We start from the raw sequence: 27,613 nt of genomic DNA, 5'->3' as shown, positions 1-27,613 counted from the left end.
ATAAAGTAGGGCAGTAATAAAGATAGGTAGACCAAAAGGGAATTGAAAAGATTATTTAGTCTTCTACTTGTTCAGATTATGGCACTGATTTTAAAATTGTGAAGTATGAAGAGAACAAATGTACACTGTCTGGTGGGCAGGACTCTGTGCTATCTTATGCTCTGTGCAAGGCCAGTGATTTTAGTATAGTTTGTAAAACTAACATTAATGCCTACTGAATTCAGAATTCTGACAGTCAACTCTGCTGATTGACAAATTTAATTCTGAGTACAGGTTTTAAAGGATGATACTGCCTTTACTATATTAATAGCCACTGAAGTCCCTACTGTAGTCTGCCAGTTTATCAGAATGTTGATTAGAGATGACAAGCTAGTTTTAAGGGTTATGAAATCCCTGCTGGATCTGAAGTCTAACAAAGTTCATTATCATAAATATCAGGCACACATCATTAACCAAGTAATGACACATTTTTGTTGTAAAATTAGACTGCTAACAGAAGAAAGGGAGGATGAAGATGGTTAGTATATTATCTCAAAAGTAATTTTATATTATCTCCAAAGTCATTTAGTTTTAAGTGCAGCTTTCTAGATTATGCTAGGACTAAGTATTTATTGTAATGCTGCCTAATACAACTGGGATTTAGTCATGAAATTCAGACTTTACAAAACTTCTATAATTAATGAGTGTTCCATTTGTGGGATTAGGTCAGGCCCCTCTCTGCTGTGTATCAGAATACACTGTATTTTTTTTAAATAAGGAGAAATTAAAATAGTGGGATTTATATGGCTGAAAGAATTGGCAACAGTCTACAGAAGTTTTCTCCTGTAGGTAGTTGTTAGTGACCACAAATTCCCACTATCTGTTGGCTATTTGGTGACCTCAGTAAAGTTCCCAAGACATGGTGTCAAGGGCACAAAAAAACCACAAAACACTAGATCTGGAAGTCTTAGCAGAGAGATCCAGGATGGCCGTGAGAACTGTGGATAGGAGACTTCAGTATCTGAGGCTGTTGATCTACTGCTTTTCATAAGTACTAATCTTACACAAAATATGAAAACATCATTTTAAAGAGTCAGGGAAAATAGAAATATGAAATATCCTTTCATGACAAGGAAGCAGATCCCAAAAGGAAACTAAATTAGTTATAGCTTAATTATATAGTTATAATTATTATAGCTTTCAGGCATGGTTCTCCACTGACCGAAGCTAATGGCAGAAGTCCCATTGATTTCCAGGGGACCATGACTGATCACTTATTTGGTAACTTTTTTTTTTTCATATGGGAGAAAGCGGGAACTGGAGAGGAAACAGAAAATGATAAAACAGGAACAAAGAAGAAAACCAGAAAAAGATTTACTGAAACAAAACAGGATTTCCAGTTTTACCAAACCACTCCCTCTCCCAGCTTGTCAGTCATCCTACCTGAATATCCTTGTGTTTATCTAACAAAGTTAAAAGCAAACATGGAAACAAACAAGGGCCATTTCGGATTATCAAAATACGGGTCCAAATTTTGCAGCTTGCATCAGAATATTGCATTTTCATAAATTTAGATTTAAAATATGTAACATTTTTAATGACTGAAATATCCAATTTCCCCTAAAGGTACCTCCAGGAATTCTGGATTTTCTGTTGTTGCATTAAATGTTGAGAGGTGTATGGATTCAGCAGTGACATAGCTGTTTCAGGACTTAGAATGATGTGCTAAAATCAGGTTACAGGACAAAGACTCTTCACAAAGAAAGCTGCACACTGGATTTTGGACAATCAACATTTCAATTTTCCCCTGGAATACAAAGTTGTTGTTTGAAGCCAGAAATGCTTTCTCTGTGCCAACACCACCTCTTATTGGCTTTGTGCACCATCCAGAATTAAAGAACAAGAAAGTTACACCTCATGAATTAATGGGAACAATACACAACAAGATTGATAAATTTGGTGTGTGTCACACAGTGTTTACATTTAAGATGCAAAAATTTTAAGCGCGGGAAAGAGAAATGCCTGCACAGCAGCTCTTTAGGGAATAGCAGGCTGTGAGTTTAACAGATTTCCATTTTGACTGCTGATAGAAGCACTGTGTTTAGTACATACACCCAAAAGGGGGGGGAGGGAGAGAAACAGTTGTGCTTGCAAATTTGGCATAGCTGAGATTGAGACAAGCAGCAAATCAAAAATAAGTGTGCAAACAAAACAAAAGAATCAAAACCAAAGCTCTAGATAATTTTCAAGTAGATTGGTTTTGATAAACTAATCTATTTAGAAACTATTTTGTTTAAGCTTGTTGGGAAAAATTGTTCAACTGAAACCCTATGTAATGATTTCTAATTGTATATATCAAAAACAATTCAAGTTAACACATGAATATAGTAAGCTAGTAAATCTCAAGTTACAAATGTGAAACTATTTTGGCAACTGTAGGAGCTTTCATAGTTATAACATTTCAAATAAGAGTATTTTCCCAAGAGGTGAAACTGACATCTGTTACAATTATGGGGAGAAACACACCCCCAACTCTCTTTTGTTTATAACCTACAAACTAAAAAAGTGTGTGTGTGTGTGTGTATCTCTGTTTCTTTGTGTTTCAGCCTACTACTGAGAAATTTTGGACCCATTTCTGACCTGATTTAAGATGGTACAAATCCATTCAAGTAACTGAAATTGCACTTGCTTGCACAGATTTTGAGTTTGTCTCATTATCTCTAATCAGTTGTTTCCATACATCTCATCATACAGTGTTATTCATTTTAGAATTTGAGGATCTACTTATTTATCAGTTCCAAAGATGCAAATTTAACTAGTGTGCAAAATTAACATTAAGCTTGAATCCTAAATGCATTTGGTCAAGTTTGACCAGCATTAGTAAATAACACTAGTTCATCTACATTTTTCTCCCATATCTACAAAGTTTTCATTAAAGCTGGAGGTGAAACTTTGTTTGCTCTATATGGATTTCCGTGAACATTTTGAGATTGCTGTTGACCATTGTCAAGATAAAAGTATGTTTCTTGGAAAATGGTAGCTAGGAGCAACTCATATGGTATTTCCCTATTGGAAGTTAGGATAAGCTATTTTATGTGGTTTCTCAGAGAGAAGAAGGGTGCTCTGATCTAATGGTTCCTTAAAAAAAGTTTGACCCTTTTTGTCAATCAGTCACATCAAGGAATCACTACTTGGGTTGGGAGAACTTTCTAAAAGTCCCATGATACAGAGTTGCAAACACTGCTGGGAAGTACAGCATGTGTGGACGTACCAAAATTATCCCAGTGTCCATTATGACCAATTCTGGAGAGTGGCGATGCTAGACTGCTTTAGGAAGAAATGTGCTTGAAAATGGTGGTTTGACACCACACAGTTCAAAGCTCCAGTATACACAAGACCCAAGCAGCAACCCAGCATGAACACATCTAAAACACTTGCTGTTTGCCTGAAAAATAATCCAGTGCTCCTGCCAATCACTGCAACACTCTCCCAAAACATATTTTAAAAGAAAACCAAAACCAACCATCTTAAATAACTTTCCAAACACAGGTGCACCAGATATCCCTTTGAGGCCAAGCTGCAGCCTTTCTAGTTTGCATCTCATCCTAATTCATCTCCAAATAGTGATTAATCTTATTTTTCAGTGCTGAACTAGTAGTGATGGGATTTCACAAACTTGCCAGATACCCTACAGTTCAGCTCAGATGCTACCATTACACTATTGGTAGTTATTTGCTACCTTCAGCAAAGCCTGTAACATCCTGTCCTCTCCCTGATTAGGGGCTCTCAGGGCTAAGAAGAGTTTATCATATGTACATCTTATGGTGAGTTCAAACATCAGTGCTGCTTTTTAAGAGAACAAAATCCCTATTCAAAAGCATTCTTGTTTTATGCTAAAAGATTGATGTTTTGCATAGTACTGAAGGAAAAAATAGCTTTGAAATTTAACAATCATGTTACCCAGTGTGCTGAAAGTGAAATTTTATGAGCCTTGTTCAATCTTTTCTATCCCCACTTTCTTCGCCAGTGGAGCTTTGCAACATAGTCATGATTGCCTCCCACTCACTTGGAAAAAAGATAATTGTTTCCAGTGATCAATCAATACTTTAATCCATTTTGCTTTTTAAAGACACCAGCAGTGTCCATTGCCACACTGTCAATGTCAGTTTGGACACAAGGGGTCTGCAGTTCGCTGTCTAAATGAGAAATGTTTGATTAGAAATGCCTGTGATAGCAAAGACAGCTGTGTTTAGTCACAATGTCTTAATACTCCTTCTCATTGTCAAGTTTCAGTGAAGATGAAGATTGAAACCTGAAACCTGGCATGACTGAGCCCTTCTGTTCACATATTAGGACCTTCTTAAATCAACTTTTAAAAAATTAAACCACAATGCTTGTTATGCTAAGGATGTCTTGGCAATGCATAGCCCAATTAACTGTAAGCTTTAAACACAGTAGACTCTTCTTGTGCTCTTTACCATTCTGTGATTTGTCTTTTGGAAACTAACACTGTCCATACAGAGTGTTCCTGGAAAATGCAAACAGATTGGGTTGGGGAACGTGCATTGACTGCATCTGGAACTTCCAGCGGCTTCCTGGACCTTTTTTCCACCTAGTCTTTTGTGTAGCTCCATTTCTGTTCATTGTTCTGATGCTGAAAAGGTCTGCGGACTGTTTTTAAACTCACTTGCCTTTGAACTAAGTGTGATTTACGAAGTGCATATACATTCAAATCCATCTTGGACTACACACTGAACTTAAGAGTAAGAAATTACAATATTCACTTTCAGCTGCCCTTGCTATTTCCTTCGCCCCTCAGTTTCTAGAAGGAAACTGAATAAAACTGATAGGAACTATGCTACTGATATACCTTCCTTATTTGTAATTTTTCATGCAGAGCAGGAAAGCTGTGTGTGTGCTTGGAGTATGAAATTTGTTTATTAAATATATAAATAAAGAGGTTAAAAAACAGCACTAGTCACTTTGCAAAATGTTCACAGCAAAGACTGATATGCAAAATTTTTGATAATCCTTCTAGCAATAATTTCTATGTAAGTGCCTACTGCTCTTTCCTCCCCTAGTGAGCACATTTATACATACTGGAGTCATTAAGATCTAGTGGTTAGACCAAGGAATTAGAAGACATGGGTTCTATTTTTGAGAATCACTGACTCTCAAAGAGACATGGAATAGTCACTACCTCTCTGTGCCTTAGCATCCTCATTATAAAATGGTGAAAACAACCTTACCCAGCTTAGTAAAGTGCTTTGAGATGCATGCTTCCTTTTATTCAGGTAAGTGTAAAGTGCTGGTCTAGGGCTCAAATTGCATCCACTCTAATGAAAAATTGTATACCTAGATTGCTTACCCACTGGTTGGCAACATTTTCTACAGCTCTGAGTTGTTAGAGCCATCTGAAAGTCAAATGTATTAAACTTAACATGAAGAAAAGGTAAAAACCAATATAATGTACAAAAACGTTACAGAAATGCTGTGAGTATCTTGCTACAGTACATGCTGAGACAACTGAAAGTGGTACATGAACCCATGGCAAGGATTCAGCTGAACTCTACTAACGGGACATTGAATGAATGACTCTCATGTATACCCATAGTGACAGACAGACTAACTTTCAAGGCCTTTAAACACTAACTTCGTCAAGTAGACTCGTCATCTTGAAATGAAAAATATGGTTTCCAGAATCAGAGGATTTTAGAAGGGACAAAAAAGCCTTTTTGTTTTCAATAGCTGGTTTCACATATCATGATTTCTCTCTCTGACTATGACTGACAGAGTTCTTTATTTTCAAACATACTCAGACAGAAGGAAAAAAGTTAGAAAGTGGAAATTTCCTTTTGCCACCATACCTCCAGCTTCTGTGACTGCTAACACTGATGGTAATCAAGGAGAGTAGGATATAACCCTGGCCACCATTATTGCAGATTCCTTTCTCAAATATTTTTTTCTTTCATTGCCTCTATACATGACTGAAAAAGTTTGCAGTTGGCTTACTTACTTAGACCTTCCCATGGGGCTTTCTTAATAAGCACTGAACTTATTTTAAGATAACCCAAAGAATATAGCCTCATGTATTCAAACAGTCAAAGGATACTGACTTATTTTCATTTGATAAAAGTAGTCAGAGCAGTGATGAGCACCCAGAATTTAACTGGGTTAATTTTAGGTTTACAAGATAACTCACTAATTATATACATACACAGACAATAAGAGTGTCAATTTATGGTGAGTGTAATCATTATATTATGAGTGCTGACAAAGAGCTCAGCACTGATAATAAATCCTAGGTGAAAAATTCACATGGTTATTAGGCATATCAATTCATATTTCTACATTTCAGTGACAAAACCTTTACATGTAAATATTTTTGTTGTGCTTTTCCACCTCAGTGGTAGACTGCAAAGATCTCACCATTCCTTTTTGAGGGGAACAACAACTCCAGAGCCATTTACTTAAGGAATATGTTTTTGCTAAGAAGGAAATTGATGATCAGGTAAATTACACAAAATAACAAATTGTGAAATCTGCATAATTATTATTATTTTATGGTAACACACAGAACCCACAACCTTGATCAAGGTGCCATTGTGCCAAGTACTGTTTAAAGAGGTAGAAATGGTCCCTGCTCTGAAAAGATTACATTTTAATTGTGGGAGATATGTGTTTTACTTTTATAAATGTTATATAAATTCCTGTGGGTTTGGCAGTTATTGTATTACTTGCTAAAATGTAACTAAGGGTTAAATCAGCCTTAGGGTATGTCTTCAGTGCACAGTTAACCTGAGTGATTGGCACCGGGTTAGCCAAGCCTGGGTCTGAGCATTCCCACAGCAAAGCCATATCCATGTTCCTGTGTCTCCACTGTTTCTGCACTTGCCCAGGTGTGACTGGGGGAACATCTAATGGATCTTTGTACTGAGACACTCTAGGATTCTTTCCCAGTCAATAGTCAGACAACTGTCTGTCCTATGGGGAGGCAAAGGAATTGTGGGAAGGTCATTGGATGGCTTCTAGTACTCAAGTGATTTCGCCTGTATCCTCATTGGAAAATGCGTGGGTTCCAGCCTGAGTGAAAGCCTGAGCTCTAACCCACTCCCCAGCTGAGGAATCTAGCCTGGCCTTAAAGCACCTCCAAAACCAGGCGAGAGGATTTTGTGTGTGTATGATAAGGGACTAAAATCTAGGTAAAAGCCCTTGGTTAATTGTGCCATGAAGACATACCCTTAAGGTACGTCTACTTTGCAAACTTTGGAGAATTTTCAGCTCAGATGGATATACCCACACCAGGCTTGATTGAACTAGCATGCCAAAAACAGCAGTGTAGCCTGGCTACACGGGCAGTGGTATAGACTAAAAAAACACAGGAAAAAATAATCTGATCCTCTACGTGTCTCTCTGCTCAAAACAGACTACCTACCTTTTAGAAAGTATCTTCTCAACATTCCATGAACTCTACGGAGGAGAGTTTCTGTTTAAAGATACAGTGTCCCAACAGTATATATACTTCATTTAAGGAAATTCAGAATTGCCTACAACCTGTATATTTGTCAGGAGAGATTCATGATGATCAAGATTTTCTAGCCCTGAATACTTGCATACCTTCCTAGCAATGAAAGGATTTCCCTAGTAGATTGCATTGTGAGGATGAAAAATTGTGAGGCGCTCAGCTACTACGGTACTGGCTCATGTAAGTACGACTGACCGATCACCAGATAGATTAGACAGACAGATCTCTTGAATTATATCAGGTTTTATCCTACATTATTGTGTTTTACATTTGAAGCTTGAAGTACACATTTCTGTCTTGTTCAAGGTGGGCTATGTGGTTCATAATTGTTAAAATAAAAATACGCAGATGTATAATCTTGTGCAAAGATGTTAAAATACAGCTAGAATGCAGGGGACAAAAAAGTCATAACACTTGTTACTTAGATAGGACCAGAGTAGACAAAAACACAGATCCAAATGCTTGCAGATTTTCATTAATTTCTGCAGTAACAAAGTATAGTATTTTAATATTGCATTCGACTATAATATTCCAGTGTGGGATACAAACAAATCAGTCTGTCAAAAACAAGAGCCATATTTTCTAGGCAATGATGTCCTTCTGTTCAGTCTTCCAGAGTTCCATATTCCACAGCACATACTGCATTAAGTATCTGGCATTCTACAAGATAATGTATAAAGCTGCCTATACAATCAGACTTGCACTTGCTGCTCCCACATTCAGCCCAGTGATGAAAAAAAGTCTTTCATAGCATGAAAGGTGTGAGACTGAAGGAAACGGAATGAAGAAACTTTTGTAGTTATAATTTTGATGTAATCTTTCACAATCACTGACTATTAACATAACCCACTTTCTTCCTAATAAAATGTAAGAAAAGCATTCAAGATGTTTAACTGAACAATGCAAATTCTCTGGGAATTCTTCTTGGTAGATACTTGGGATTTTATAAAGGCAGCAGCCATCGCATGTTAAAATGCATCTGCCCATCCAGAGGCATCAGGGAATAGTTTAGATTATTTTTTTACCATTATTCAACCTAACTGATTACTAATCCACAGAAAAAATTGAGGAGGATGTCACAGTGTGCTATCAATTCTTTATTTACAATTGTAATTCAGTGGTTCTTTTGCCGAGAGCTTTGACAATGCAATTTGATGAAATTATGTTTTTAATCTGGATTGACCTTGATAAGGTTTTCGAAAATCATGGGGAAGACTTCCATTCCTGCTAGGCTCACAGACTTTCCAGAACAGAAACAGGAATAGAAAACACATGAAAACCTATGGGAGATTTCTATTAATTCTTGTGGTCTAATAGTCTCTTCTCTTTCCACCTCACTGAAGTAAAAACTTACCTTTTATCGATTATTTTTCTATTATAATAAACTAAGGTAAGTTAATAGGCCCAATTCCTTTACTCTTGGATTAATCTTGGAAAACACTCATTATTAACATTTATGGCAAAGACTGAATTCTAAATTTACTATCAGTCTGAAATACTAACATTTTAACAAAGTTTGAAAAATAAACAAAACAGATGCATATTGTACAAAAGCTAAGGAGGACATAAGTGATTTAAGGCTTTAGACAAGTGTTGTTTGCCTGCTATCTTGGCCCATGAGATTTCCATGGCTAGAATACCACACAACTGAATCCTGGTCCAATTTAGAGGCCAGGGAATCTTCTACACTGCTCCATTTTCCACTGGCTTGAGATGCCAGCATTTGGCCTTATTCTCCTCATTAGTACTGCATGGCCTCATTCTCCTCAAATATTACCCCTATGCTCATATATGGAAGATGCCACACTCCATATAGTAGTGGTTACTGAAATGAGCATGGTTAAACAGCACAGTAAAGTCAGGACAGAACAGTATTTTAGAGGCAGACAATATCTCCAATCCAAACAATCCTACCAAAAAAACACATAGAATGGGATATATCTTCCAGTGTTCTGCTCAAACACAGCTATCATCTTGTGAATAGGATTCTCGTGCCCAACTATGTTGATCTGCCTCTCCCCAAAATCTGATTGTGGATAGCAATAAGGCCTTACATCCTACCGTTAACTCTGGCCTATAAAATAAAGTGGTATTTCTAATCCAATTCCAGTAACAATTAATATTTTGCACATCTGTAGCATCTTCCATCTCAGAATCTCAAAAAATTCTATAGACATTAGGCCTAACAACCCTGTGTCGAAAAGTATTATCCCCTTTCACATATTGGAAAAAATAACTGAGTTGCCCAAGGTCACACATCTAATTAGTAGAGCAGCTGGGAATGGAATCCAAATGTCATAATACCAGACCTGTTCTTTAACAGCAAGACAATACTCCCAAGACTGTTCTATATCCTTTTTGAATGATTACTCAGAAAATTGCAGAAATTCTTTCATGATTCCTGTTGCTTTCATTTTTTTTTTATTTTTAATTTGTCTTCTTGATCCATTATCTGTTTTGGAATTGCTTTCACACAGGGTGACTGATGAGATACATACTCATGTTACATATATTTGACACTCTCCATGTCCTTAATGTGTTTTCCAGGCTCAAGTTGTAACACAAACCATCGCCTTGGCAGTCATGTTTTCCAAGAAAGTCAGGTAATTATGTTTCTGAGTGTTCACGTATTCTTTGTGAAACATTAAAGTCAAAATCTGAGATCCCTTGTAAAGACTCATGTGCGAAGGCAGGATTCCAATCCAAGAATATCCAAGAAAAATCTATTCCAAATTCATACCTTTTTACATAAGTCTGGGATAGATTAATTTATAAGAGTTACAAAATCTTCCATAAATTCAAATTAAACAACTCAATTCCTAGGAAGCTATTATATATGTCATTTATGGGTCATATTTCAATTTCAGAATTTCACATTGACTCATACCTACTGTAATGCTTAAGCATACCAGGACTGAAAAGACAAGCAAAATTTTCTGCAACAAACGTATCTCCAGCTACCAGCCTAGATGAAACTAATAGTCAAAACATTCATACAAGATCATTGAGACGTCATCAGTAAATGGAGGTCTGAGTCTTCCAGATACAAATCCTTATTAACGCTTTACAAAAGAGAAACATGGCAAGATGGTTTGCAACCAATGAGGAATTACTGCCTTATTTGGTTTAATCTTCTTATTAGAACTTATTCTGTTACCTACCTCTAATACGATCCCTAATCTTAAACTCTTCTTGAGCTACCCTCAGAAATATTTTGTAGCACACTGAAATCCTCTCTACTCATTGCCCAACATCCCATTTTGGAATAATACAATTCACTTTCTCTTAGAAATTGATCACGTCCTTAGTGTTGGGAAGCAGTTTACAAAACACCACCTTATGAGCATTCCCCAAGTTTCAGAACTGATTCTGACTCACATCTCCCATTTTACAAAATACTACACAATGATCTTCAATCAAAAATCACATCTCCTTTCTATTAGAAGACACAATTGCTATATTTGGGGCCAGCCCTCAGATTACATACTAATTTACCCATGTCCAGAGAAATATGGGATGAAGAACATAATCATACTCCGAAGAATGGAAATCTGTTTAAGATATGGCAAAATGCCACATTAATATCTTCACCACCCGTTGTCCACTGCTCAACAAAATTGCAACTAGATCTCATTAGACCGCAGCAAGATACTATTAAAATAAATTAACCAACTGCAAAATGGTTCCAGTGTCACCACACTATGGCATATCTACTACAGACACCATGGTCCTTTAACAAAATTATCCTGCTCTGGCATGGTATCGGAGATTTTCCAATGCCTTTGAAAATCAGCCTTACTTAGAAATGATCTTAAACAAGCCCTCATCCCAGTGGACGATCAATCCCCCTCTCTTTAAACTAATAGAATCAGATCTCCCCAATTCTCCATCATGAGAAGATAAGGAATAATCTGGATTAATTAATGTACTCGAGAGCCCGTGCAAGATATATAATAGCCCATAAATCTCACCTCTGAGGATTTACAGCATCTATTCTCCTACACATCCATACTCCTACTACACCTTTATCTTCTGTATTTTTATCCCTTCCTCTCAATATTTTTTTTCTTGCTTAACCTTCAAATACCCACTTAAATATCTCACCAATTCATATTCATCAACAAGGATCAATAGTTTGGTATATAACTACCTAGTTTATTGTTAAGTGATGGATTATTTTTTTGCTTATGTACATGATATTTTAAAAAAATGTCAGGATGTACAGCAGATTTTTCCATTGCAAATGACATTTATTAATCCCGCTGCAGTCATTTTATTTTCCCAGAGTTTTTGTTTGTTCATTTGGGGGAGGGTTTTTTGGGGGGGGACATTACACAAAGGAAAACTAGTCTGTGCAGTCACATAAGGAAATGTTTTGGTTCATATGAAAAACCATCAGAGCGGAGCATGTTTTAAGGGACGGAAAGAGAAAAAGATCAATGTTATGGATTCTAAAGCAAAATAATTGAGTGTTGGTGGATGTATGCAATATTTTATTTGAACAGAAAGTGTACGTTAATAAAAAGCCCAAATGATGTTTTTGGTAATAGTCCCTCTTCCTGATACAGACTTGTGGCTCTATTTTGGTAACTTTTCCAGCAACAACTGCAACCTAAACATTCATCTTCATTTTGAGGATTCTCTTTTATATTTTAAAAACAGAATGTTACTCTTTTGGAAGAATCAGAAAAAAAATCAACATCTGAATAATCTCTCCAGTAAATGGTTATCTTCATAAATTAGTTATGGAACAAGACAGCTAGCAATAAAATGGGGTTGATATATTAATCACTTATAATAATATATGGAGATATCCTATCTCCTAGGACTGGAAGTGATCCTGAAAGGTCATTGAGCCTCTTGCCTTCACTAGCAGGACCACGTACTGATTTTGCCCCAGATCCTTAAGTGGCCCCCTCAAGGATTGAACTCACAACCCCGGGTTTAGCAGGCCAATGCTCAAACCACTGAGCTATCCCTCCCTCCTTGCAGTAAAACAGGCAGCTACCTATCATCAGGTCAAAATCGGTCTTTGTATCATATTTGAAAGATGACTGATAAGTTCATATGATCTGCACAAGATGCAATTCACAGGATATTTCCAAGATAACTATTTTCTTATGCATGTGATGCTACATTTGTGTATTTCCTAATCTTCCTGCTAAACTGAAAAATTGTCTAGTTTATTTATAGCACCTGCTTTAACTGCTTTGACGACCTAGAGGGACAAGATCTTAATCACAGATTATCGAATCAAATGGGAAAAGAATACATTGTTGGCTACCAAGTTTTCAAACCTGTGTAACGAATACACTACTGGTCAGGAAATACTTGAATCACTCTCTCTTCTAATCAAAATGCGCCAGAAAAGAAAAACAGAAGGAAAAATTTCTGTTGATATTTAAAACATACCTTACATTACTGATGAATTTTCCTGTAGAGGCCTATAGTCTGTAACAATTCTGTTATTATAGTTTGAACTTCAACCACTTTGAAGTTGCCGAATCTCTGAAGGAAAAAAACAACCCACAGCCTCATCTGAAAAGCCATTTGTCAATTGAACCTTTTTGTCCTGATCAATTTCAAATGTTAAAGACAATAATTAAGTTCTATATTTCATTGGAGTTACTCTGAAATTACACCAGTGTAGCAGAGCAGATTTTGATCACTAGATTGGGTCAAATGTGACCTAATTTACCTGCATAGATTTAATAATTAGCTCACCAAGGCAACATTTAAGAATATCTCAATAGCCATCAGTCATTGTCATATTTCTCTTACACGGTCATATGTACAACCTAGATAGAAACCTCAAATTACTGATATTTTACTGTATAAACAGAAAGCAGACAAGCAATATAGATAGTAAAGTACCAACTTCCTTGAGGGCTTTTGGATTACAAAGAGAATGAGAACAAAGTTGCCTGTATTAAAAACAAAAGAAATGGAGTGTTCTACAATCATGGGCCATATCTATCTATCACACAAATGTGTGCTGTATATATATATATGTTTAATTTTACAAATGTACATTCCAATAAGAACCACATTCTCCTCCTGCCTCCCTCCCTCCCCCCCCTCCGGCCCCCGCCACACACACTATGGTGTCATTTGGGGCTTTCTTCCTTCCCTCTCCCATAGTCTTGGAATTGGTCCAGATTAACTTTGAAAACTGTTTACCCAAGGTCTTGGCATGTTTATCTTTTCAGTTTTAATTAAGAAAGCTAAGATTGCAGAGGCAACCTTAATTCTGACATTTACTAACTTTTGAGTACTTGATTTTGTAACCTTAATGTTCCTTAAACATAAGCCTAGATAATTAATTGCACACAGAAATAAAAAAAAAAAAAAAAAAGCAAACAAAAGCCAGAAATTCCATTATGGGGCATCAGATTGACACCCACATGGTTCATCAACAGACCTCTGTCTGCCACTTGAGTTAACAGAGTAACTGACAATAGTAGCAGGATGTCATTTTCCAAGGGGACCAGCATTAGAGGGGGATAAGATACATACTTTTCCAATAGGTTTCACAAATATTTGCCTACCGCAGAGGAATGGTGAAAGTCTAGTTTTGGATTCCATTTCAGGCTGACGAGGGGAGTGTGCTCAGTATTGTCTGTCTCCCACCACTGGCTCATTGGCCCAATCCCATTCTCCTTGTCTGCCCAGTCCTAGTCTCCACACCAGCTTTGCATCTCAGTCTCAGTTTTCCCCTCCTGGCTTCTTATCCAATTATCTTTCCCCTACCTCTGACCTCTAATCATCCTCCCTCCATTCCCCTCTCTCCAGCTGAATCCTAGTCCCAGTCCTCTCCCTGGGTTCCTCATCCAATCTCAGTCCACGGCCCCAGCCCTCCACAGTTCCTTGCCCCAGTCTCCTGTCCTATCCCAGATCCTTGTCAGATCTGTCTCCCCTCTTTCTGAGCACACCTTCTCAGGTGTCAGGCCTCACGTTTTTCATATATTCACAGGTAAGGGCACAGATGACATGATCATCTTGTCTGGCCTCTTGAATATCACAGACTTCCCTGAATTAATTCCTGTTTGAATGAGAGCATATATTTTATCTTGATATAAAAATTGCCAGTGATGGAGAATCGAACACAACCTCTGGTAAGTTATTCCTTTAGTAACTAGTTAAGTATCCTCACTGTTGAAAATGTATGTCTTATTTCCAGTCTGAATTTGTCCAGCTTCAGTTTCCAGTCACTGTATCTTATACATTTGACTTCTAGATAGAAGAGCCCATTATCAAATTTTTGTTCCCCATATAGATACTTAACTGGGGTATAATTATGAGATTCTTCCACACTCCAGTACTTAGGGCTTCCACGGTTCTGACTCAGCAAAGCCAATTGGTTTGGCATCTGCAGTTCTTCCCTTCCAGCGTCTGTGACCAGCCACAAACAGTGTGACCAGAGAGCCTTCTTAAAACCAAAAAAGTATTGCTTAATTTAATCGGCAGGACTCCATCATATCAAATATAAGCTACTTGTCTTCATTCTCAAGGCCCTTCATGGTCTAGCCTCACCCTATCATCTCATTCAGTCTGAAAGTCACTTCCCACCTCCAATTAAGCCATGCTGACAGCCTCCATTGCCCACTTGTAACTGTTGTTTATACAGTGGGAAAACTGGTCTTTTCAGCAACATTATTGATACCCTAAAATTCATCCCAAGGGTTTACAGATACTATCACAACGTAGCTTATAAAAAAGCCTTTTCCCTATGTTTATCTGGCTTTTGTTTTCTTTAAACATATCATAGGCCCCTTTTTATTACTGTCTTTATGTCAGAGTTAACATTTTTCTCTGTGAGGATTAAGGAAACCAGTTCCTCCAATAACTGAAGTCATCTCCATATAATGGTTGTGTCCCTAGATCAGGGGTCCCCAACACGGTGCCCATGGGCACCATGGCGCCCGCCGGGGCATCCATGTATGCCCACCTACTGGCTGCCGGAAAAGCAGCCGCCGGGAAGCGGCAACGTCAAGAAGCGGTACCGCCGAAATGCCGCCGAATTTCGGTGGCATTTTGGCAGCGACGCATCTTGATGACACTGCTTCACGGCGGCATTTTGGCAGCTGCTTGTCTGGCGGCCACGGTCCTTGGCGGCTAGTCGTCAGGCGCCTGCCCCACGGAAAAGGTTGGGGACCACTGCCCTAGATAGTGTCCCTGCAACTGTTGTGTGAGAGGCTTACCTTGCAACGATTCCCTTGCGCTGAAAGGGAATGGCTGCTCAGTTCTACATACTTGATCGAGCCTAACCATCTCCTTTTATTGGCTACTGGGAATTGTACTGTGGCTCTCCCATTACCAAAGCTTCTAGGATGTAGTACTTAAAGTGTGCTGGGCCATAGACCTGGAACATAAAATTTCTAAAATGCAAGCTGGGACACTGAGGGGCACATTCTGCCTCGGGGGAATTTCTTCATATTGGCTGTTTTCCCCAGCTGCCTGCCTCATGGGGAAGAGCAGCCAACCAGGGCTGCTTTGGAAGCAGCCAGTGCTCTCTCCTGCTCCCTTTAGGAGCTGACATCATTGTCACAGGAGGGAAGGGGCAGAGCCCTGCCCTGGACTATTTTTTTAATCCTGCTTCCATCCTGCCCCATAATACTCATTACCACCTGCTTCCACATTGTTTCTTGCATTTTTATTCCGCTCCCTCACGCAAAAACCTTAGATCCCACAAATCCCGCAAGACAGATCGATTAATATATAAACTGATCGGTTGGTTAATAGATTATATATATGTAAATGGAATTCAATTTTTACCACTAAAAGAATAAAACAAAACTTGCATAAACCATGTAAAAACACCATTTTAATTCCTGTTATAAGACATCACTTCTTTCTATCCCTCACTTAAAGTGAAGTATTAAAAGTTTTAAAGTGTTTTCCCATAAATCACCACAGTCTATTTTGTTTGCCCACCCAATCCCATCCGCAACAAAGTACATTTTACCTGCTCCTGCTTGGCATTTGGGTCATGTAGCACCCATGGGATTCCAGTCCGCTGCAGGTCTCTGGGATGGGAGAGCAGAAAGAGCCCAACAACTCAGGGAGACTGCTCCTCCTCTGACCAATGGGATGATTCTTCTGCTTTTCTCCCCTCCACTCTTTCGCCCTTCAACACTTAGAAAGGGGAAGAGGGGGCCCTGCTGCAGCCCCCAGACTGGAACGAGGTGAAGAATCCCAGGACTAGAGGTGATGCTGGGGGGGGCATAATTGATTTGGGATCAGGGCAAAATGAATTTCAGGCAGGAAGACAGGTAGATGTGGGCATGAAGATAGAATCCCATCTACTCACCCACACACACTTTTTTCAGACCATTTTAAGCACTGCTAGACTGGTACTGCTGCTGCTTCAGAAAAGTGCTACTTTCTAATAATTGTTTACAAAAGTTCATTAGGAATTTTGTGTAGATTAGACGTAGCTTGTGAAGTTCCACCCTAGGGAGAAACAGCTCCATTTTGCCAGTTTTCATAAAGAGACTCTGGATATGGAAATGTATTAAAATGAAAAGCATTGTATTCTGAGAACGGTTGGCTTCTACATTAATGGTCCCAAACAGTTTATCTTAATATAGGGTATGTCTATACTACCTGCTGGATCAGCAGGCAGCGATCGATGTAGCGGGGGTTGATTTATCACGTCTAGTCTAGACGCGATAAATCGACCCCGAGCACTTTTCCATCAACTCCGGTACTCCACCGGAGCAAGAGGCGCAGACGAAGTCGACGGGGGAGCATCAGCAGTCAACTCACCGTGGTGAGTAGATCTAAGTATGTCGACTTCAGCTACGTTATTCACGTAGCTGAAGTTGCGTAACTTAGATTGATCCCCCCCCCCCCAATGTAGACCAGGCCATAGTGTTACTACAGAGTTTTGTCCAATTTGGGAAGTAGTTTTAAAGAGAATCTAGTTCCTGGAATTAAAGATTTTTTTTAAACCTGATAGATTAGGAATAATATTTTGTATTTAGTTCATTTTTATTTATTTGCCACAAATAATAAAGCAATGCATGAAAGTATTGTTTTGTGGTTAAAGCACCAGACTAAGACTGAGATCAGAATTAAATGGCTAGCTCTTTCAGACACTTTCTTGGCCATGCCATATAACCATGCTGTGTCTCCATTCCCTATCCATAAAACTTGGGTAATATTACTTCCTTTCTTCCACGCTGTGTGTGTCTTGTGTATTTAGAGTCCAAACTCTTCCTGCAGGGACTGTCTGCTTGGACTGTGCCTAGAACAAGCTGGCCCTGATCTCAGTTCAGGCTGTAGGTAATATTGTGATAATGATACTGATATTAGCCCTGATCCTGTTATATTAGCATCAGACATGCTAACGCAGACACCCACGTGGGGTCCCATTATTTTTATTTGTCACCTCCTTTAGGAAGAGGTATTGTGGAGAGGGCTGCTGCACTGACTTGCTTCACTGGCTTGTAAACTGGTATCACATGTGAAAAAGAGGTTTGCCTGTTAAAATATGCAGCAGAATTTGCCTCCAGCTAGAATGCATTGTAAGCAGTGTGGCAGCAGGTTTCTTAGACTCCATTCTGGCTCCGGTCCTGGATCTCAAAACTTCACGCATGCAGATTTCCAAATGGCCACCAGAATAAAATGGCATCAGCACCTAGGTCTTATGGTGGTGGTGGGCAGTTTAGAAAAAGCTCAAAGAGAAAGATCCTATTTCCAACTCATACCAGTTACTTCAATTAAGAAATCCTATTAAGGAACTGAAAATATAGTATTGAGTATTAAAGGGAATGAACATTTAAAACATGCTTTCAAACAGCGCTTCACTAATCCCTGAAATACTTGCCGGCACTAACACTTCTCAGGCCATTAACTTTCTCACAAACTGGTCATTAAATGGTATAATTATCTCTTCCATGTATATTATTGGTGTTACCAACCACATCTAATGGCCTTTTTAAAAATTCATGCTATTATCAAGTAGAATGGGCTTTCATAGGAAACATTTACATGACAGTAACTTTTACCTTTCTGTTTTCTAGTTCATCCTCCTCCTGCAATGCTGCACTATCAATTAAATGTAATATGTTCATCATAGCGCTCAGCAATCAAGGTGTCATTTCAATTCTCAGTCAGTTACAATTTTATGATGTGGTAGCAATATGCATGCTGTTGCAGAACTATTTTAGCTAATAATCAGCAGTTTCTCAAAGCAGTACTGCACAATATTATGATACCGAAGTTAAATGCAACTTCAGAATGGAATTAAAAGTCAGATACATTGAAATGCAATAAACAGGTTTTCCAAACAATAATGAGGAGGTGATATCTACAGTACATATTTGCTAATGATACCACAACTTCTTAAACACAACATCAGACATTACTACCAAAGTAGTTTAGTAGGACTGTAGTATCTGTTGGGAAAACAACACAGCAGGGCACAGATTATCCAGCAAGTTCTTGGAATGTATTGAAGACAATTTTTTACTTCAGAAAGTGGAGAAAGCTACTAGGGGAGAGGTTGTTCTAGATTTGATTTTGACAAATGGGGAGGAACTGGTTGAGAATTTGAAAGTGGAAGGCAGCTTGGGTGAAAGTGATCATAAAATGGTAGAGTTCATAATTCTAAGGGTAGGAGGGAGAACAGCAAATGTTACCTGAAAGTGAGAACAGGCGTTCGCATGACACTGTTGTAGCTGGCGTTGCAAGATATTTACGTGCCAGATGCGCTAAAGATTCATATGTCCCTTCATGCTTCAACCACCATTCCAGAGGACATGCATCCATGCCGATGGGTTCTGCTCGACAACAATCCAAAGCAGTGCAGACCGACGCATGTTCATTTTCATTATCTGAGTCAGATGCCACCAGCAGAAGGTTGGTTTTCTTTTATGGTGATTCAGGTTCTGTAGTTTCCGCATCGGAGTGATGCTCTTTTCAGACTTCTGAAAGCATGCTCCACACTCCATCCCGATCAGATTTTGGAAGGCACTTCAGATTCTTAAACCTTGGGTAGAGTGCGGTAGCTATTTTTAGAAATCTCACATTGGTACCTTCTTTGCATTTTGTGAAATCTGCAATAAAAGTGTTCTTAAAATGAACAACATGTGCTGGGTCATCATCTGAGACTGCTATAACATAAAATATATGGCAGAATGCAGGTAAAACGGAGCAGGGGACATACAATTCTCTCCCAAGGAGTTCAGTCACAAATTTAATTAACACTTTTTTTTAACAAGCATCATCAGCATGGAAGCATGTCCTCTGGAATGATGGCCGAAGCATGAAGGGGCATACAAATGTTTAACATGTAAATACCTTGCAATGCCGGCTACAAAAATGCCATGCGAACACCAGTTCTCACTTTCTGGTGACACTGTAAATAAGAAGAGAGCAGCATTATCCCCTGTAAATGTAAACGAGCTTGTTTGTCTTAGCAATTGGCTGAACAAAAAGTAGGACTGAGTGGACTTGTAGACTCTGAAGTTTTAGATTGTTTTGTTTTTGAGTGCAACTATGTAAAAAAAAAATCTACATTTGTAAGTTGCACTTTCACAACAAAGATTGCACTACAGTACTTGTATAAAGTGAATTGAAAAATACTTTCTTTTTTTTATCATTTTTACAGTGCAAATATTTGTAATTAAAAATAATATACACTGATTTCAATTACAATGCAGAATACAATATATATGAAAAATAGAAAAACATCCAAAATATTTAATAAATTTCAATTGATATTCTATTTTTAACAGTGTGATTAAAACTGCGATTAAAAAAATTAATCGCGATTAATCGCAGTTTTAATCTCGTGAGTTTACTGCGATTAATCGACAGCACTACTGTTTATCTATAGCTGGTTGCCGTCCATTATTTACAAAGCTACAGTGGTGTCCATTAAAGAGTAAGCATTTGCCAACAGATGTCAGGCATATAGTATCTGAAATAGATGTCATTACAGAAATGTCATTACATAGATGTAAAATTATAAATACCTTAGAAATACCATCCATAGCTTAGAATTCTTGATAGCTACTTCTTTGTAAAATAGAAAGTAAGTGTGATACAGTTTACATAACCTTGTGTGATAAATATTAACAAATATTGATTTTTTTTTAAATGGTAACTACTGTACATGTGTTTTATATCCTGATGGAAATAATATAAATGAAATTTTAGGAGAGAAGCCCTGTGAGTTACAGTAGACACAACTTAGCTGTAGAAAATACTTTCAGAATATGGCTTTATAAGTTGCTTTATTGCTGGGATCTAATTTAATACACCAGAGAGTGAGGTTTAATTTACATTACATGGAAAGTTCCAGGAACTGATAATTTAAAAAGCTTTGGCCTGTTAAGAAATATTTAAATTTATTTCTGATACCATTAAAAAAGTGTTGCTAGTGTGAAATACTCAAAAAATCTGCTGGGTCCAACAAAACGGATGGACATGTAATGGAATGAATTCCTGTGAGCTTAGCTGGGGGTGGGTGTTTCTTAATGGAGACTTATGGGACACAATTTTATTGAAAACTAACAAACATATTTTATTTAACTAGAACTATTGACAAGTCACAAATGGCCACATGTAATACCAAAGTGTTGTGCTCATTTGACCTCTCTCATCCCTGTCCAAACACTAACTGCTTAGCCCCATTTTCTCTTCCTTCATAGGTGGGCCCTGGTTTAAGCAGAAAGCTGCTTCTCTTGCCTGCTAAAAGTCACAGGCCCATCAATTCATAGATTCCAAAGACACATGGGACCACTGTGATCATGTAGTTTGACCTCCTATATAACACAGTCCATAGAACTTCCCCCCAAATAATTCCTAGAGCATATCTTTTAGGAAAACATTCAATCTTGATAAAAAATTATCAGTGATGGAGAATCCACTATGATTCATTAAGGAAGAAAAGATTCAATATATACGCAGCAAATCTGCTGATCCTAAATCCCCCAACTCAAAATCCACTATGCTATTTTAAAGGGTACTGGGCTGTATTTTAGAAATGTATATAAAATACTACCTTAATGCTGCTGAATTTTTCATCTTGTATTTGTTTCTTTCGCTTGGGCTGTCTGATATTTTTGTTTTCAGTGATAAAATAGCTTTTTTATTAAAAAAATATTAAAAATCTGCAAATTATAGCACATGCAGGTGCACATAAATATTTGTATACTTCAGTCAACTGGATAACTGCTTTCAGAAAAAAAATTGTAAGTGTAATCAACCAATTTATACACTAAGGTGTGTGTCCAAGTGTGTCTTCTGCATCTTTGCCATTTTTCAAAATATAGCCATTATCACTTTACCCAAAATGATGAGTTGACTTCAACCTTCTGGGCGCCCCACATGGGGCTTCCATAACCCAGTCTGTGGACTCCCGAGGGTAGAGAAGAAGGTAGACTAGAGTGGCATGAACTGCTCAGAAAACTACTCTGCAGAGGAGCCTGAAATGAGCTAATGCAGTTCTCAAGTGGGCCAGGCCATAGTGGAAAGGACAAGGTCAAACTAGCAGGGAGATTACTTGATTCACAGCTTCTCTTGGAAAACCTCTGCTGGGTAGACTCCTATTGAATGCCAGCTGGAATATAAAGCTAGCTTCCCAGGAAAGGGGAAAAGGCAATACTGTCATCTGTCTTTCCCTCAGGGGTCAAAACCCCTTACAACATAACTGACCCCGCAGAGGTATGTGGGTGCAATTTACAGCCTCCTGTGCCTGAGGAAATGAATTTGGCCTAATGACTCTATAACTCAAATGTTATAAGCTTGAAAACTCTCTTTCAACTGAGGGCTGTCATCCTTGCTTAAACTACAGTATCCTGAAAAAGCAAAATGAATTCAGACAACTCAAGTTCTTTGTATACTTTAAGAATCAGTGCATTCAAAGATAGGAAAAAGAGAAGATGGTTCTATGAATCAGGCAAATACTAGATTTTTCATATCTGTTCCTAGATTACTTATATCCATTCTTGTTTACAGACTTTGAGATCAGAAATGACTAGTTTTAAAGTTGGCAAAGTAGTAGTTCTTGTTGCAGGAACAATGTTAAGGGGGATAATTCTTCGTACAAATGTCAATTTTGGTGTGAATTTTTTTTTTTTTTTTTACTGACCGAAGTAATTAATACTAAGACAATAATATTTTCAGTCCCTCTTGGGAGTTGGTGGTTTGTAAAAGCAGATGATGGACTAGAATGCAACATGCCTGGCACAATTGTCCAAACTTTGGCATCAGTGGAAAACTACACAGCAATTAGATCATGTTGGTTATCAAGTCTGGTAAGTCACTTAACCTTAAAAATGTTTGCATTTAGGCACTAACCTGTCCATGTGCATATACTGCAGCCATTTCTTTTAACAAATGGACATAAGGGCAAGGGAGTTTACATTTTCACAGTTCTACTGAATTTTCTCCTATATTTTATGTAGGAAAAGATGCATTCCACATGGGTCCAGTAACTGTGACAGCCCCTTAATCTGCTGTAGTTCTCAGTGAAGCACATGGCAGCCAATAATTATCCTGATGCATTTTTAAAGGAGCATCATGGATATTTAATAAATAATAAAATGGCATGAACATCTTAATTACAAGTATAATTAAGCCTAACCCTCCAAACATTACTCCTCACACCATGCAGGTGTTGCAATATTTCTGTAAGGCACGGAGATAAAGTTTACTCAATGGGCTAGTGCCTGAGTAACATTTGACTATAAAAAAGCTGTTCTGTCTTCATTTAGTAAATAGACTTTGGAATAATTGAATGAGCTATTTGTGGAATTCTGTTCACTGCAGACATCTGCTCATCTGGCAATAGTCTAAGGATTTTAGAAGCCAAGGACTTCTGATTATCCTGAGTGGTCTTGTGTGTATTCTGAAGCAAAAAGTGCAGAAGGCATTTTTGCTTGTATTATATTTATTATTTCTTAAATAAAGACATGGAATTCAATCAGATGCCAGGAATTTCCTGGGGATCACGACAAAACTCATCATAAATGCTTAGAGAGTAGTAGGGGAGAAAGAGGTCAAATATCTTATCAGTTATTTTTATTCCTTTTAAAACCATGAGATACAGTTCACCACTCCACTCTTTCCTTGGGGAAAAACATTCCCCAAGGAATATTTAATATTCTATATTATTTATCCTTTTAATATAAGGAATGTAGTACTTGCAGAATCAAAATGTACCTTTAAACATTAAGGGGGAGTTGGGAATCTACAATCCTCAATGCATCAAGATTAAATTCCTACATTGGAGTTTTTATATTAAAACACTTTTCTTGGTAGATTATCTGGTCTCCATCTTTTACCAAAACTCAATTAAAATCAAAATTCTCATTAAGAACGTGAAGCCCTTTAGATACACCTCTATCCCGATATAATGCGACCCGATATAACATGAATTCAGATATAACGTGGTAAAGCAGTCCTCCAGGGGGGCGGGGCTGCGCACTCCAGCGGATCAAAGTAAGTTCGATATAACGCGGTTTCACCTATAACATGGTAAGATTTTTTGGCTCCCAAGGACAGCGTTATATATAAAATTTTAGGAGAGAAGCCCTGTGAGTTACAGTAGACACAACTTAGCTGTAGAAAATACTTTCAGAATATGGCTTTATAAGTTGCTTTATTGCTGGGATCTAATTTAATACACCAGAGAGTGAGGTTTAATTTACATTACATGGAAAGTTCCAGGAACTGATAATTTAAAAAGCTTTGGCCTGTTAAGAAATATTTAAATTTATTTCTGATACCATTAAAAAAGTGTTGCTAGTGTGAAATACTCAAAAAATCTGCTGGGTCCAACAAAACGGATGGACATGTAATGGAATGAATTCCTGTGAGCTTAGCTGGGGGTGGGTGTTTCTTAATGGAGACTTATGGGACACAATTTTATTGAAAACTAACAAACATATTTTATTTAACTAGAACTATTGACAAGTCACAAATGGCCACATGTAATACCAAAGTGTTGTGCTCATTTGACCTCTCTCATCCCTGTCCAAACACTAACTGCTTAGCCCCATTTTCTCTTCCTTCATAGGTGGGCCCTGGTTTAAGCAGAAAGCTGCTTCTCTTGCCTGCTAAAAGTCACAGGCCCATCAATTCATAGATTCCAAAGACACATGGGACCACTGTGATCATGTAGTTTGACCTCCTATATAACACAGTCCATAGAACTTCCCCCCAAATAATTCCTAGAGCATATCTTTTAGGAAAACATTCAATCTTGATAAAAAATTATCAGTGATGGAGAATCCACTATGATTCATTAAGGAAGAAAAGATTCAATATATACGCAGCAAATCTGCTGATCCTAAATCCCCCAACTCAAAATCCACTATGCTATTTTAAAGGGTACTGGGCTGTATTTTAGAAATGTATATAAAATACTACCTTAATGCTGCTGAATTTTTCATCTTGTATTTGTTTCTTTCGCTTGGGCTGTCTGATATTTTTGTTTTCAGTGATAAAATAGCTTTTTTATTAAAAAAATATTAAAAATCTGCAAATTATAGCACATGCAGGTGCACATAAATATTTGTATACTTCAGTCAACTGGATAACTGCTTTCAGAAAAAAAATTGTAAGTGTAATCAACCAATTTATACACTAAGGTGTGTGTCCAAGTGTGTCTTCTGCATCTTTGCCATTTTTCAAAATATAGCCATTATCACTTTACCCAAAATGATGAGTTGACTTCAACCTTCTGGGCGCCCCACATGGGGCTTCCATAACCCAGTCTGTGGACTCCCGAGGGTAGAGAAGAAGGTAGACTAGAGTGGCATGAACTGCTCAGAAAACTACTCTGCAGAGGAGCCTGAAATGAGCTAATGCAGTTCTCAAGTGGGCCAGGCCATAGTGGAAAGGACAAGGTCAAACTAGCAGGGAGATTACTTGATTCACAGCTTCTCTTGGAAAACCTCTGCTGGGTAGACTCCTATTGAATGCCAGCTGGAATATAAAGCTAGCTTCCCAGGAAAGGGGAAAAGGCAATACTGTCATCTGTCTTTCCCTCAGGGGTCAAAACCCCTTACAACATAACTGACCCCGCAGAGGTATGTGGGTGCAATTTACAGCCTCCTGTGCCTGAGGAAATGAATTTGGCCTAATGACTCTATAACTCAAATGTTATAAGCTTGAAAACTCTCTTTCAACTGAGGGCTGTCATCCTTGCTTAAACTACAGTATCCTGAAAAAGCAAAATGAATTCAGACAACTCAAGTTCTTTGTATACTTTAAGAATCAGTGCATTCAAAGATAGGAAAAAGAGAAGATGGTTCTATGAATCAGGCAAATACTAGATTTTTCGATATAACGCGGTTTCACCTATAACATGGTAAGATTTTTTGGCTCCCAAGGACAGCGTTATATCGGGGTAGAGGTGTAGTTTGGTAAGTGATATTAACCATAACATACAATAGTGACCAAATTTTGCAGACATATGGATATGATTTGTAACTCATTTTACAAGCATGCATCAAATGCCCAATTATCAAATATCTGAAAGTCTCTAAAGTTGTTGTAGCTTAAAATTTCCCCCCAAAGAATACCAAAAATATGTAGCTCACATCATGGACACACTAATTCCTAAATTTCACTTTTTTAAAAAACACCTCTCTGTTGTAAAACCACAAAAAAACCCATCACACTTAAGCTATTTTGAATACAGATAATGGTGTCATGACAGAAGATACATTTTCTGGACTAGCACCTCATCTCTAAATATACACATATTTGGTTAACTTTTAGTGCACTCTATATAGTTAAGCCATAGATCCCACTATTCATGATGGAGTTATGCAGCTAATATAAATCACTGCTAAAAGTTAACTACACTGGAATATTTGGTGGTAAGGATTTGAATGACCATTTTTATTCAAGTTTATTTTACATTAAATTCCTAAGAGGCTAACTATTTTTACATTAAATGTTTAGCATGAAGTAAAAAACAAATTACATCAGAAATAAAGACAATGAATATAGGACAAGAAAGCAATAATATACACCTCTACCCCGATATAACCCGACCCGATATAACATAAATTCGGATATAACGCGGTAAAACAGCGCTCTGGGGGGGGCAGGGCTGTGCACTCCGGCGGATCAAAGCAAGTTCGATATAACACGGTTTCACCTATAATGCAGTGAGATTTTTTGGCTCCCGAGAACAGCATTAAATCGGGGTAGAGGTGTATACATACTTAACTACTGTTCCCAGTGAATGTTACTATAATATTTAAAGAACAAAAATTTATATTTGGACTATGACAACATGCGGGGGACAAAGTGCAAAGTCACTTGATAAATGAATTTATCACACACTTTTGATGACATTGACCTACCTATTTATATGGCTCTGTCCGGGCATGGATCAGCTTCATAATCAGATGTGGCCACTGCATCAGTTTTCCCCTTTTTTGACTTGTTTTCTCTCTGCTGGAAGGATGAGTTAGTTTAGCCCTCCAGCTACATTAGAAGTCCTCCTTGCTTCTGGGGTAAACAAGAGTCTGAAATCAAATACCACCACAAATCTAATGTCCTCACTTCACTGTAGAAGCTCCACTGATAAATTTTTACCCTACTTGGGCCACAGTTCCTTCTCCCTATGGTCTCATTTTCCCTCCCCCAACCATCTCCCCCTCTCTCAGTCCTTTGCACCTAGGCTGCAGGGTGCAAACCGATCCCTTTCAAGGTGGCTCTACTCCCAGAGCCCTAGGCGGCAAAAGAAATCAAATATTTTGCTCCACTCTTCTGCCCTGGCTCCCCCAACCGTACTTCCTACACTTAATATGGCCAATCCTAAGTGTTCAAATGTCATGAGTAAGATTCCCAAAAAGTAATGATGGGCTTAAAAATAATGATTATTTTTAAATAAATCAAATAATGTTTTTCACCTGCTTTCTGATTCTCACATTTAATTGGAAGCTGCCTATTTTCAATTGGTAAGTAATCTCAGGTTTAGAATTCAACCATAAATACACACATGCCTCATGGGTTCACCCCTTGGAGATGACCCTGCTTACCTCCTCAGGTGTGAGGAAAGAACGGTTACTTACCTTCTGTAACTGTTGTTCTTCGAGATGTGTTGTTCACGTCCATTACACATTAGGTGTACGC

At 38.0% G+C, this 27,613-nt stretch overlaps 2 long non-coding RNA genes across 5 annotated transcripts in view; one reads left to right on the top strand and one right to left on the bottom strand.

Moving 5' to 3' along the window:
• The window catches only part of LOC135973809 (uncharacterized), a 123,967-nt gene extending 111,927 nt beyond the window's left edge, over positions 1-12,040 (top strand). For 2 of the 4 annotated variants that reach the window (XR_010590839.1, XR_010590836.1), the window contains 2 exons: positions 1,606-6,490; positions 10,052-12,040. This is a non-coding gene — a long non-coding RNA (uncharacterized LOC135973809). The remainder of the gene's footprint in view (positions 1-1,605; positions 6,491-10,051) is intronic. The other 2 variants (XR_010590837.1, XR_010590838.1) reach the window with 2 other exon arrangements.
• Positions 12,041-14,028: 1,988 nt separating this feature from the next.
• On the bottom strand, positions 14,029-27,545 carry LOC135973810 (uncharacterized). Its single transcript, XR_010590840.1, has 3 exons — positions 26,839-27,545; positions 19,811-19,868; positions 14,029-19,566 (listed from the first exon to the last, which is right to left on the bottom strand). It is a non-coding gene; the product is annotated as an uncharacterized LOC135973810 (long non-coding RNA).
• Positions 27,546-27,613: the final 68 nt, after the last annotated feature.

The sequence above is a fragment of the Chrysemys picta genome, chromosome 10, assembly GCF_011386835.1.
Source record: "Chrysemys picta bellii isolate R12L10 chromosome 10, ASM1138683v2, whole genome shotgun sequence".
In the NCBI taxonomy this organism is placed as follows: Eukaryota; Metazoa; Chordata; order Testudines; family Emydidae; genus Chrysemys; species Chrysemys picta.
The sequence above is the reverse complement of the archived record's forward strand: the minus strand, read 5'-3'. Positions and strand labels throughout refer to the sequence as shown.